The sequence below is a fragment of the Mobula hypostoma genome, chromosome 3 (assembly GCF_963921235.1).
Source record: "Mobula hypostoma chromosome 3, sMobHyp1.1, whole genome shotgun sequence".
Taxonomy (NCBI): Eukaryota; Metazoa; Chordata; class Chondrichthyes; order Myliobatiformes; family Myliobatidae; genus Mobula; species Mobula hypostoma.
This window is the reverse complement of record NC_086099.1, coordinates 91,118,234-91,132,360: the sequence shown is the minus strand read 5'-3', so window position 1 is coordinate 91,132,360 and position 14,127 is coordinate 91,118,234. Positions and strand designations below refer to the sequence as shown.

General features: G+C 47.8%; 1 pseudogene; it reads right to left on the bottom strand.

Moving 5' to 3' along the window:
- LOC134343713 (uncharacterized protein K02A2.6-like) overlaps nucleotides 1-13,835 on the bottom strand; it is a 32,544-nt pseudogene extending 18,709 nt beyond the window's left edge.
- Between the last annotated feature and the right edge of the window lie 292 nt (nucleotides 13,836-14,127).

Here is a 14,127-nt window from a genome sequence, read left to right as displayed (position 1 = left end):
TGAGGCACCTGTACCTCTTTCCTGATGGCAGCAGCAAGAAGAGAGTATGGCCAAAATGGTGAGGGACCTTGATGATAGAAGCTGCTTTCCTGCGACATTTTTCCTTGTAGACGTACTCAATGGTGGGGGAGCTTCACTTGTGATGGACTGCGCTGTGTCCACTACTTTTTGTGGGCTTTTCCATTCAGGGGTATTAGTGTTTTCATACCAATCCACGATGCAACCAGTCAGTATGCTCACCATCACACATCTGTAGAAGTTTGTCAAAGTTGTAAATATCATGCCAATTCATTGCAAACATCTAAGGAAATATAAACACAGCCCTGCTTTCTTTGAAGTGGTGTTTACATGAAATGATCACACCAGGGAATTTAAAGTTGCTGACCCTCTCCACCTCTGATCACCCAATAAGAGCTGGCTCATGGATGTCGGGTTTCCTCCTGTAGTCAATAATAAAAAGTATTTTGTAGATGTACAAATTGCCATAAAGTGCATATACAACATATCATTAAATATACAACAGTGTTACTGCTGCTGGTACTATCATAAATTATATACATTGGGTGATAAGTAGGGTGTTCCAAAGTCCCACACCCTGGTGGAAGAAGGCATTCCCCTGCTGAACAATCCTTGTTCTGATACTGTGATATCTTCTGCTGGACGGTAGGAGGTCGAAAAGATTGTGAGATGGATGGGAAGGAAGAGTCCTTGACGTTGCTGAGGGCTCAGTCAGCACAGGGCTTCAGTTGTATGACCTGGATGGAGTTGGGGGGAAGAGTCTCCACAGTTATCACAACCTGATGAAAGGTCGTGCAATCAGATGCCTTGAAATTCCCACAGTAGACGGTGATATAACTGGTCAGGACACTCTCAGTGGTGCTCCTGTAGATGTAGTTAGAACAGGGGTGAAGAACCTCATTCACCTCAATCTTCTCAGGAAGTGGGGGTGCTACTGTGCTTTCTTGACTAAAGAGGTGGTATTAAGGGTCCAAAGGAAATCATCCGTGATGCGCACTCCAAGAAACAGGAGGAGCCATTGATGTGTAGTAGGGAGTGATCAGCCTGCACCTTCCTGAAATCCACAATCATAAATTGGGTGTCCACATTCACACCAGCCCACAAGCCATCAATTGTCCTTCTCTGTGTATGTCGACTGATCTTTATTGCTGATGAGACCAACCACTGCTGCATCATCAACAAACTTAATGATGTGGTTAGAGCTGGGTCTAGCAGTCCAGTTGTGTATCAGCTGTGGGTTGAGTCAGCATTCGGAAGGCACTAGAGCTCAGTGTGGTGGAGCTTGAGCTCTCTCCATCAAGAAGTCCAACATCCAGTTAAAGAGGGAGGTGTTGAGATCCAACAAGGAGAGTTTACCCACCCGCTTCTGAGGAATGATCGGAATGATCATATTGAACACTGAACTGAAGTTGATGAACAGCATTCTGATGTAGGAGACACCATTCTCTAGATGGGACAGGACGAAGTAGAGGGCAAGAGGCTATAGTACCAGGAGATGCACAAACTGTTGTGGCTCGGCAGGATTTATTGCAGTTCATGACCAGCTGCTCAAAGTACTTCATTATTATTGAGGTTAGTGCCACTGGACAGTAGTCGTTAAGGCAGGTTACCATTTACCTCGTGGGCACTGGGATGATGGTGATGGCCTTGAAGCCTGCAGGGACAGTGGACTGCTTCAAGAGAAGTTGAACATTTCCATGAGGATATCTGCTAGCTGGGTGGCGCAGACTCTGAACACCCAACTAGGTATGTCATCAGGCCCTGCAGCCTTGCGTGAGTTGATCCTGCCAAGGGTCTTCCTCACATTACCTGTGGCTGACGGAATGTCGGCTTATTGCAGAAGGGGGTCCTTCCTTGTCAGCACATTGTTCAGTGCACAAGATTGTGCTTAGCAGACGTTCAACATATCAGGAAGAGGAATGTTGCTCTATTTGACATGCAATGTAGTCTTATAGTCCATTTTGGACAGACTGCCCTGCCAGATTTCCCAGGTGTCCCTGGTATCACATAAAAGGCTGTAGATTGTCACTTTGCCTTCTTGATGGACCAGGAATAAGCAGCTCTTGCTGACCTGTGAGTCACCTTATCCACCAAACTGAAGTCAGCATGACATTCTTTCAGTAGCACCTAGACCACTGTGTCAGCCATGGCTCCTGATTAGCCCAAATGGTGATGGACTTAATGACAGTAATGCCTTCAATGAATATTGCCAGATAGATAGTCACGTGTCATGCATATTCATCAATGTTTATATGTTGATCGAAGGTAGCCACCTCCCTGAACATATTGCTTTCAAAACAGTCTTGTAACACTGAAGTTGGTCCTACTGGCCAGATCCTGATTTACCCACTTTAACAGTGCTCTGCATGCAAGGATTAACAGATTAAATAAGTGATCAGAGTATCCAAGGTGGGAGCGGGAGGCAGTCTCCTAGGCCACACAGATGCTGGTGTAAACCAGGTCTAATGTGTACTCTCCTCTGGTAGCAAAGTTCACATGTTGATAAAATTTAGGTAGGACTGATTTGAAGTTTGCATCACGGAAGCCCCCAACAAGAGGTGTATGCTTTGCAGGTCACACAGTGCTTCCCCAGCATTAGCACAAGGAGGGTCACAATCACCATGCCAGTGAACTCCCTTGGTAAGTAGTAGGGCTTGCACTTCACCGTTAAGATCTGGTGAACATTAAGAAGTGGTGAACATTGGGTTCCTACTACCGTAGCTTTCGCACACCAGTTCCTATTAATGTAGATACACAGGGCTCCACTGAGGTCTTACCTAAGGTCACAGCATTCGTATCTTCACAAAAAGAGTTGGATCCCTCTGGTTGGATGGCTGAGACTGTGCTGGTGCCCTGGAGCCACAATTCTGTAAAGATAAAACTCAGCAGTCTCTCATCTCGCACACTGTAGACATACAGCAGGTAATCCAGTTTTTTCCTCAGGGATCAGACACTGGAAAGTAGTATTGAAGGGAGAACCAGACTGAATGTTTTCATCTTCAATCTAGCATGGATTCCAGCTCATTTACTGCACACCGCTTCCAATGCCTCCTTTCCTCTGCGTCTGAGGCAGGCAACTTCATCGTCTAAGGGTCTGATCCATATCTCCGCTGTTACAGATGGAGACTTACAGTTTTTACATTCTTAACCTCCAGCAGGGGTTTGTGATCATAAGAAAAGCATATAAGTCAAACAATTACACCATTTGTTGGGCATGGTGGCACGCCACCATCTTGGAACACAATTAGTTTCTTTATTTAACAAAAGGCACTCGGTGGCCACTCTATTAGGTACAGGAGGTATTAGGAGATACTGAGGGCATTAGGAGGTATCTAATACAGTGGTCACCGAGTGAAGCTTGTTGTCTTCTGCTGCTGTAGCCTATCAACTTCAAGGTTTGACGTGTTGTATGTTCAGCGATGCTCTTCTGCACAGCACTGTTGCGACACGTGGTTATTTGAATTACTGTTGCCTTCCTGCCGGCTTGAACCAGTCTGACCATTTTCCTCTGTCCTCTCTCGTTAAAGTGGCATGGTAGCGTGGGGGCTAGCACAACAGTTTACAGTACATGTGACGCAGGTTCAGTTCCCACCATTGATTGTAAGGAGATTGTACATTCTCCCCATGACCACGTGGGTTTCCTCCGGGTGCTCCAGTTTTCTCCCACCGTCCAAAATCATACTGGTTGGTAGATTGTAAATTAGTCTTGGATTAAATTGTAGGGGATTGCTGGGTGGTTTCGCTCAAAGGCCGGAAGTGCTTATTCTGTGCTGTAATGTATCTGAATAGAGAAATAAATAAATAATTTCCACCCACAAAACAGCACGCACTATATATTTTTTTTTGTTTTGCACACCGTTCTCTGTAAACTCTAGAGACTGTTGTGCATGAAAATCCCAGGATGTCAGCAGATTCTGAGATACTCAAACCACCCCATCTGGCATCAACATTCATTTCACAGTTAAAGTCACTTAGGTCATATTTTTTGCCCATTCTGTTGTTTGGTCTGAACAGCAACTGAACTTCTTGACCACGTTTGCATGCTTTTTAAGCTTTGTGTTGCTGCTACATGATTGGTTGATTAGATATTTGTATTAAAGAGCAGGTGTACAGGTGTACCTAATGAAGTGGCAGGTCCAGAAGAGAGCTGGTTGAGTATTGTAGAAAATGCCAAGGTGAGTATTATTATTGATTCTTATGAGAATTATAGGATTATGCAAAGAAATAATGTAGATGGTGAGTAAGCAGATGGAATAAAAATAATGTGTGAGATGATGCATTTTGGAATTAATATCTCAATATTAATAACACCTCTGCTGTGGCATGACATAAACAATTTGCAGACATGGGTTTCCATGACATGAAAGACTGACAAAGTCTTCTCAGAAAACAATATCTAACAAAGCCTATTGAATGTGAAGGCCAAAAGATAAAAATGAGTCAAAGTAAAATCCTAATCAGAATTCAGCTGATGCACAATTCATAGCATTCAAATATCAAGACATGAAATGGATGCATTTACTTATTCAGACTTATAGCGCAGAATCGGCCCTTCTGGGACAATAGGCCACACCACCCAGTAACCTATCTATTTAACTGTAGCGTAATCATAGGACAATGTACAATGACTGGTTAACCAACCATGTATTTGGACTGTGGGAGGAAATTGGAGCATCCAGAAGAAACACAAGCAGTCACGAGGAGAACGTACAAATTCCTTCCAGATGGTGCCAGAATTGAACTCTGAACTCCAATGCACCAAGCTGTAATAATGTCTCACTAGCTGCTACACCAGCGTAGTGCCAACTGACTAGAATGCAGCCTAACATAAAGAATGGCAATCATGAAGAGTAGGAAAAACAAAATCACTTCTGTCCTTTTCCTAGAAAAGTGCAAACTATGTGAATATTTGAATTTGTCGAAGTATGGGAAACAGTAAGAGCAGATTTCTCCTAGTTGTTGGGAAGAGAGGGTGGGAAACTATAGAATAAATGCCAGAGGTTTGAAACTATGGATGAAATGAGTTATTTGACAGAATTGTGTGAGTCTGGTTACTTTCTAGAATTTATGTAACTATTCAAAATAAGATTTCATGAATGTCTTCATGCTATGTTGAAGCATTCATATATTAGACCATAAGACAAAGGAGTAGAAGTCAGTCATTCGGCCCATCGAGTCTGTTCCGCCATTTTATCATTAGCTGATCCATTCTCCCATTTAGTCCCACTCCCCCGCCTTCTCACCATAACCTTTGATGCCTTGGCTACTCAGATACCTATCAATCTCTGCCTTAAATACACCTGTAACGTTCTGTTATATTGGCTCGTATATGTCTAGGGGAAATCCCACCCAGTACCTGCCTCAATACTCCCCATAGGGTTGGTTGCCGCCCAAATCAAGCCCAAACATCAATCATCAGCCAGCACACTCAGTAACTTTTAACAAGTACACTTTATAGATAGTACTAATTCTGTGATGTTAATATAAATTCGATACAGAAAAGGAAGTAATGGAAAAAAAAAGGTGCCAACACTTATCAAAGTCCAAGTTCTTCGCGCGCAACCGTTGGAGCTCAGTTGAATCCGGACGACCACCCGAATCCTGTTGACTCACGGCTCGGGACCACCCAGAGTGATCGACCAGAGCCTCTCCGCACGTCCACCGTCCTCCCCGTCTCTCCTCCGACTCCCCCCCCAAAAACCCCCGCCCGTCCGCCGTCCTCCCCGTCTCTCCTCCGACTCCCTGTCTCTCCTCCAACTCCCCGTCTCTCCACCGTCCTCCTCGTCTCTTTTCCGACTCCCTGTCTCTCCTCCGACTACACCCCAAAAACCCCTGCACGTCCACCGTCCTCCTCGTCTCTCCTCCGATTCCCCCCCAAAAACTCCCGCACGTCCGCCGTCCTCCCCGTCTCTCCTCTGACTCCCCATCTCTCCTCCGACTCCCCCCCAAAAACCCCCGCACGTCCACCGTCCTCCTCATCTCTCCTCCGATTCCCCCCCAAAACCCCCGCACGTGCACCGTCCTCCTCGTCTCTCCTCCGACTCCCCCCCAAAACCCCCGGAAGTCCACCGTCCTCCCCGTCTCTCCTTCGACTCCCCCCCAGAACCCCCGGAAGTCCACCATCCTCCTTGTCTCTCCTCTGACTTCCGGACAAAAACCCTGTCCACCGTCCCCCTCGTCTCCCCTCCGACTCCCCGCCAAAACCCCGTCCACAGTCATATGATACAGCATGGTATCCGAAAACAAAACGATACATGACCACCCATTGGTTAATAGTACCCTGCTATCTCTAATAACCCAAACAACTGTCTAGTTAGAGACTGTCTCAGCATTCCCCAGTATAACATAACAAAAGAAGCCATTTATAATTTAACAAAAAGAAAGACCCTTTACACTCTCCCCCCACCAATAAAAGTCATGCCCTCATGACGTTAACAGAGTTCACCAGTGCTCTTTGTAAAACACAAAACCCATCCCAGGTGCATAAAGCAGTGACATAACTTTCCAGGGCAGTAGAGATCACACCCTGCTCTCCTGGCGCTGTATAAGTCAGTCTCTCTGGGGGATGCCTACTCCTCCAAGGCCTCTGCTGACTCTCCCTGTTCAGACATCCCAGGTGACCCCCCCGGGCCTATCTGTCGGACCCTCCCCCTCACCGGGACCCCTCTGCCCCTGTGAGCCCTCTGGCTCAGGTTCTGCCTCCACCCTCTCCTCCCCCAATCCCGGCTGGAATACAGGCGGCTCTGCAACACCCTCCCCCAATCCCGGCTGTAATATAGGCGGCTCTGCAACACCCTCCCCCAATCCTGGCTGTAATACAGGCGGCTCTGCAACACCCTCCCCCAATCCCGGCTGGAATACAGGCGGCTCTGCAACACCCTCTCCTCCCTCAATCCCGGCTGTAATACAGGCGGCTCTGCAACACCCTCCCCCAATCCTGGCTGTAATACAGGCGGCTCTGCAACACCCTCCCCCAATCCCGGCTGGAATACAGGCGGCTCTGCAACACCCTCCCCCAATCCCGGCTGGAATACAGGCGGCTCTGCAACACCCTCCCCCAATCCCGGCTGGAATAAAGGCGGCTCTGCAACACCCTCCCCCAATCCCGGCTGGAATACAGGCGGCTCTGCAACACCCTCCCCCAATCCCGGCTGTAATACAGGCGGCTCTGCAACACCCTCCCCCAATCCCGGCTGTAATACAGGCGGCTCTGCAACACCCTCCCCCAATCCCGGCTGGAATACAGGCGGCTCTGCAACACCCTCCCCCAATCCCGGCTGGAATACAGGCGGCTCTGCAACACCCTCCCCCAATCCCGGCTGGAATACAGGCGGCTCTGCAACACCCTCCCCCAATCCCGGCTGGAATACAGGCGGCTCTGCAACACCCTCCCCCAATCCCGGCTGTAATACAGGCGGCTCTGCAACTCCCTCCCTCGGTTCCCCTAACTCAGTGATGGAAGGGCCAGGAGCCTCTTCTCCCGGCACCGGGGAATCAGCGAATGGAAACGGGTACCACACGTCCGAATCATCGTCTTCTGATGATGTATCCCTTCTCGAGGTGGGGACCAGCCCCATCTCTTTCGCAGCGGGCTTTTCCCTCACCGCACGCCCTGGCAGAGTCCTCATACTAGCTGTAAACTCCCATTTGGCCTTCACCTCTCGACCCAGAGGCAACAGATGGTTCCGATGGAGTACCTTGACAGGCCCCTGCCCGTCCTCGGGTCTCACCCGGTAAACCGGGAGATTCCGCATCCGCCAACTTGTGCTTACCAGGTAGTCCTAAATTCCGGATAAGGACTCAGTCTCCCGGCAATAGCTGGACGAACTTAACTTTCTGATCATATCTCTTCTTATTCCACTGGTTCTGCTTGGTGGCTGCCGCCTCAGCCAACTCGTACGCCCTTTTCAACTCTGTCCTCATATCGGACATGTACTTCAGACATGGCTTCGAAGGTATTTCACCCGCTTCAGTCCCAAAACACAGATCAATGGGCAACCTCACTTCCCGTCCGAACATCAGATAGTAGGGCGAGTACCCCGTAGCATCATTGTGAGTACAATTGTAACAATGAACCAAATGAGCAATGTGCCGACTCCACTTACTCTTCTGTCCAATCTCCAAGGTGACGAGCATGTCCAGCAGGGTCCGGTTAAACCTCTCGGGCTGAGGATCACCGTACGGGTGATAAGGGTGGTTCTGGATTTCTCAACCCCAAGCATACCCAGTAATTCATGGATAAGCCTGCTCTTGAAGTCCCGTCCCTGATCACTATGGGTCCGCCAGGGAAGGCCATAATGAACAAAGTACTTCTCCCATAACACCTTCGCCACTGTAGTCGCTTTCTGGTCCTTAGTAGGAAAAGCCTGTGCATATCTAGTGTAGTGATCCGTGAGGACCAAAACATTCGCGGTGTTGCTGGTGTCTGGCTCAATAGACAGGAAATCCATACACACCAGGTCCATGGGTCCCGCACTCTGCAAGTGGGATAACGGGGCCGCCTGCGCAGACAAGGTCTTCCTCCTGACGCAACGGCTACAGGTCTTACAGTATTCTTCCACCTCCCCCCTCATCCGGGGCCAGTAAAACCGGTCCTTGACTAATCCATAGGTCTTCTCTACCCCTAAGTGCCCGGAATCATCATGTAGAGCCTGGAGCACACTCCCAATACTTCTCAGGCATGACCAGCTGCCAGCGCCGGGGGTGGTCCGGAGGCGACGTGACCCGGTACAGGACGTGGTTCTTCAGCTTCAACCGGGGCCACTCCTTCAGTAGTAGGGGAACGGAGGCATGTTTCGCCTTCTCCACCTGCCCCCTATCACCCCGGCTAACGGCGTACCAGATAGTGCCAATGCTCGGGTCATCACACTGAGCCGCCTCTACTTCCTGGGGACTCAACTCCGGCAGCTGCCTGTTCCTCAGAGCAGTCACATTACAGTAAACAGTGGGCAGCGCGTCATCGTCAGCCCCCAGTTGATCTACTGCCCGATCCGTTCCCATCTGTGCTCCTACTTCCCCGTCGCTTCCAACTTGACACATGGCCTTTACTCCCTGGGCAGGGACACTCTTCCACTCCTCGGCCGTGCCCAACTCGTCGTGCGTCTGACGAGACAGGGCATCTGCATCGATGTTCCGACTCCCCGGGCAGTACTTCAGGCTGAACTCATAGGCAGACAATGCTGCTAACCACCGGTGCCCAGTAGCGGCGAGCTTTGCTGAGGTCAGGATATAAGTGAGGGGGTTGTTGTCAGTTCTCACCTCAAACTGGGCCCCGTATAGGTAGTCACTCAACTTGTCCACCACCGCCCATTTCAACGCCAAGAACTCCAGCTTGTGAGTGGGATAATTTCTCTCAGATGGCAACAAGCTCCGACTGACAAATGCCACCGGCCTCAATCCATTGCTCTGTTCCTGGTACAGAACAGCCCCCAGACCCTCGTGACTGGCATCAGTGTGTAGAACATACGGCTTCCAGGGATCAGCAAAAGCCAACACTGGGGCCTGAGTCAGCGCCCTTTTTAGAGATTGGAATGTCTCCTCACATTTAGCACCCCACCTCTATCCAAAAGGCTCCCCCGGGTTCAAGTATCCTCCTACCTCCGACCCTCGGTCTCCCTTCCTCCTCCTCCCCACAGGTGGATAGCCACACAGCAGCTGGTTCAATGGATGACTCATTTTTGCATATCCTTTCACAAATCGCCGGTAATATCCACAAAACCCCAAAAACGAACGTAAGGCACTCATCTTCTGCCGTCTCGGCCGGGTGGTTACTGCTATCTTACTATCTTACCCAGATCAGTGGCCACTCCATTTCGCAAGATTATGTGCCGGACATAACTGACCAATGTCTTACAGAACTGACATTTATCCAGGGAAAGTTTTAACCCTTCCTCCTTCAGCCGACTCAGCACCTTCAGCAGCCGCTCCTCATGTTCCTCCAACATAGATCCAAACACTATCAGGTCGTCTAGGTACACCAATACCTCCAGCAGGTTCATGTCCCCCACTGTCCTCTCCAGGAGCCGCTGGAAGGTGGCTGGGGCCCCCGCGATGCCTTGGGGCATTCGTTCGAACTGGAAAAAACCCCAGGGGGCAGATAAAGGCTGTCTTCTCTTTATCAGTCTCACTCATCGGAATCTGGTAATACCCACTCCGCAAATCCAATACACTAAACCACTGCGCCCCACTCAAACAGGCCAATGCGTCTTCCACCCTCGGGACCGTATATTGGTCGGGAACAGTGCGCCGGTTCAGGGTCCTATAGTCCACGCACATGCGTACCTTCCCATTTTTCTTCCTTGCCACCACTGTGGGGCACGCATAGGGGCTTCGGGACTCCGCGATAATCCCTGCATCCTTCAACTGCCGTAAGTGCTGCCGCACATCTTCCACATCCGCTGGGGACAACCACCGCGACCTCTCCCTAAACGGGGTGTCATTTGTCACCCGAATGGTGTGCCGAGTGCTCTTGGAACATCCCACATCAAACTCGCCCTGAGAAAAGACATCCCCTAACTTTTCTGTTCTGAATGGGCGCCCTTCAATCTTTAAGTCATGCCCTCTCGTACTAGACTCCCCCATCATGGGAAACAACTTTGCCACATCCATTCTGTCCATGTCCACATATTACTGTGCATATTTCTATTAAAATCAGCAGGACCTTCTCTGGATGCCTCAGCTTTCAATTTACATTCCAGAGTCGTACGGGCTAGTAGGGTAATTGATCCCATGGGTATAAATAAGTGGTTTGGGCCTGTTGGGCCAGAAGAGCCTGTTACCATGCTGTATATCTAAGAAAATAAACGTCATAAACCACAGAAACAGGCCTTTTAGCCCATTCTATTCATGTCAACCATCAGGTATACAGTTATATTAACCTTATTTACCAGCACTCAGTAGCTTCCTATGTCTTAGCAACTCTAGACCACATCCATAACAACATAAGATACAATACATGGGAGCAGAATTAGGCCATTCAGCCCATCAAGTTTTCTCCGCCATTACATCATACTGATTTATTATCCCTCTTAACTCTATTCCCCTGTCTTCACCCCGTAACTTTTGACACCCTTACTAATCAAGGACCTATCAAACTCTGCTTTAAATATACCCGAAAACTTGGCACTCCACAGTCATCTGAGGCAATGAATTCCAGATTCACCACCACCTAACTAAAAAAATTCCTACACACCTCTGTTCTAAAGGGATGTCCCTCTATTCAGAGGCTATGCCCTCTGGACCTAGACTTACTCACTATAAGAAACATTCTCTTGAAATCCACTTTGTCTAGGCCTTTCAATGTTCAATAGGATTCGATCAGATACCCCCTCTTTCTTCCAAGTTCCAGAGAGTACAGGCCCAAATCCATCAAATGTCCCTCATACTTTAACCCTTTTCATTCCCAGAATCATTCTCATGAACCTCTTCGAGACCCTCTCTAAAGCTGACACATTCTTTCTTACATAAGGTGCCTTAAACTGTTTGTAATATTCCAAGTGTGGTCTGAACAATGCTTCGTAAAGCCTCAGCATCACATCTTTGCTCTTAGATTTTAATCCTCTTGATATGAAGAAAGACTGGATGAACTGGGCTTGTACTCGTTGGAATTTAGAAGATTGAGGGGGGATCTGATTGAAACGTATAAGATCCTAAAGGGATTGGACAGGCTAGATGCAGGAAGATTGTTCCCGATGTTGGGGAGGTCTAGAACGAGGGGTCACAGTTTGAGGATAGAGGGGAAGCCTTTTAGGACCGAGGTTAGGAAAAACTTCTTCACACAGAGAGTGGTGAATCTGTGGAATTCTCTGCCACAGCAAACTGTTGAGGCCAGTTCATTAGCTATGTTTAAAAGGAAGTTAGATATGGCCCTTGTGGCTACAGGGGTCAGGGGGTATGGAGGGAAGGCTGGGTTCTGAGTTGGATGATCAGCCATGATCATAATAAATGGCGGTGCAGGCTCGAAGGGCCGAATGGCCTACTCCTGCACCTATTTTCTATGTTTCTATGAAATGAATGCTAACATTGGATTTGTCTTCCTTACCACCGACTCAACCTGCAAGATAACCTGTAAGGCTTCCAAGTCCCTTTGCACCTCTGATTTCTGAATTTTCTCCTTGTTTAAAAATAGTTCATGTTTATATCCCAAAGTACATGACCATACACATCCCTACACAATAGTCCATCTGCCACTTAATTGCCCATTCTCCTAATTAGAGTCCCTCTGCAGACTCCCTGTTTCCTCAACACTAACACACCTTCAGCTGTCTTCATATCATCTACAAACTTACCCACAGAGCCATTAACTCCATCATCCAAATCATTGACATAGAACAAGAAAAGAAGCAGTTCCAACACCATCCCCTGTGGAACACCACCTGTCACTGGCAGCCAACCAGAAAAGGACTCTTTTAATTCCACTCTTTTCCTCAGTCAATCGTCTATCCATGTTACAATTGTTCCTGTAATACCATGAGCTCTTATCTTCTTTAGCAGCCTCATATGTGGAATATTGTCAAAAGCCATCTGAAAATCCAAGTAAACAACTTCCACTGACTCTCCTTTGTCTATCCTGCCTATTATTGCCTCAAAAAATTCCAACAGGCAAATTTAACAGGCAAAATTGCCCTTTAAGGAAAACATGCTCACTTGGTCTCCAAGTACCCTGAAATCTCATTCATTCATAATGAACTCATTCATTCGTATGATGGCATTAAACAGCGACTCCTTTGCTTGCAACTTTGGAAACAGCTCTATTTCCATCTTTAATATATTTGTTTTTTCCTTTCAGAATTCTTTTGAAGACCTTGACCTGGAGTTACACACAGACTTCAGTTCTTTGCCAGTAAGAGAACTGTTCTCGGGGTTACAGAACTGGGCGTTGTTCAGCATGCCAAGGGTTCGACCTGAAAGGCGGCCTCGTGTTTGGAAACCTAAGATCTTGGGGCTCTGGAAGCAGGCGGATCAAGGGTCAGTATTATGGCAGGGGACTCGTGTGTCATTGGGGAGGCCAGAAAATCTTTCGCTGTGGGCCTGAAGACTCAAGATCTTTGTGATCTTCAGCCACAGAGCTAATAAAAAGCGACGTAACGGACATTTTAACATCGTAAACCAGCAGGTTGTTGTTATACCTCCCGCACACTGTGAAAATAGGGGCCACCTCCCTCTCTTATTAGGGAGAGAGAGAACCTGTGGTTTTTCGAATGTCGGATGAAATGCGATTGTCTTTGGGGTAACTGCAATGTGTGTATCTTTGCTATCACTTAGCTCACGCTTGTGCTCGGTAGCGGGTGCATTTTCTTTGCCTGGGGGGAGGGGGTATCGTCGTTTTGCTGCTGCTTACGCACGGGAGAGGGAGCTGGGGGGGACTTTGAGGTTCTCATATTTAACTGTCATTCATTCTTTGGGGCACTTCTCTGTTTTTGTGGATGTTTGTGAAGAAAAAGCATTTCAGGATGTATACTGTATGCATTTCTCTGACATTAAATTGAACTCTGAACCTTTGAACTCTATTATCTTCCTAAATACTGATGTCAGGCTAACTAGCCTATAACTTCCTGCCTCCCTCCCTTCTGAAAGTTTGGAGTGACATTTGCAATTTTCTATTCCTCTGGAACCATTCCAGAATATAGTGATTCTTGAAAGATCATTACCGATGCCTGCACAATCTCTTCAGCTACCTCTTTCAGAACCCTGGGGTGTAGCCCATCTGGTCTCGGTGATTTACCTACCTTCAGACCTTTCGGCTTCCCAGGCTCTTTCGCCTTAGTAACAGCAACTGCACTTACTTCTGTCCACTGATACTCATGAATTCCTGTCATACTGCTGGTGTCTTCTACAGTGAAGATTGATGCAAAATACTTTTTAAGTTTATCCACCATTTCCTTGTCCTCTATTACTACCACTCCATTGTCATTGTCCAGCTGTCCAATATCCACTCTCGCCTTTCTTTTGCTCTTTATATATCTAAAAAATGTTTGATATCCTCTTTCATACCATTTTGAGGCCTGTATATAACTCCCATCAGGGTCTTTTTACCCCTGCATTTTCTTAACTTTACTCACAAGGATTCTATATTAACTCTTTCTAAGGATTTGATTTCATTTTTTTCCA